Below are 462 nucleotides of genomic sequence, written 5' to 3'. Positions count from 1 at the left end.
TACTTAACATGCCTGGACAAGTTCCGACAGTTAAGACAAATACAAATATACAAAGGACATTTTAAGGTGAGTGTCATCTTTTGTCATTCAAATACAGCCTTGTAGTTGCACAGTATAGGCAAATTGCTGTTTGACCAAAATTAGCAGCCTTTGAACTGCAAAGTAGTAGAGGCTAATGTGAGAGTAAAATACTTTGGTTACTATTGTGATCTCGCTTTGTATTAAAAATGAATCTCGGTGAAGCAGATCGAGGACATGCTTCTTGAGGTAGGATCGTTATTTAGAGTTGTCATTGAGATGCAAGTTGTTGGCAGTCACCCATTCAGAATATACAGGACTGTCTCAGAAAATTAGAATATTGTGATAAAGTTCTTTATTTTCTGTAATGCAATTAAAAAAACAAAAATGTCATACATTCTGGATTCATTACAAATCAACTGAAATATTGCAAGCCTTTTATTA

At 34.2% G+C, this 462-nt stretch overlaps 1 protein-coding gene across 1 annotated transcript in view; it reads right to left on the bottom strand.

Moving 5' to 3' along the window:
- LOC104962601 (uncharacterized) overlaps positions 1–462 on the bottom strand; it is a 10,000-nt gene that overhangs the window by 8,509 nt on the left and 1,029 nt on the right. The gene's annotated exons all lie outside the window — the stretch shown is intronic.

The sequence above is a fragment of the Notothenia coriiceps genome, unplaced genomic scaffold (assembly GCF_000735185.1).
Source record: "Notothenia coriiceps isolate Sejong01 unplaced genomic scaffold, NC01 NC01_scaffold00035087, whole genome shotgun sequence".
Lineage (NCBI taxonomy): Eukaryota > Metazoa > Chordata > Actinopteri > Perciformes > Nototheniidae > Notothenia > Notothenia coriiceps.
This window is presented reverse-complemented; position numbering and strand designations above follow the sequence as displayed.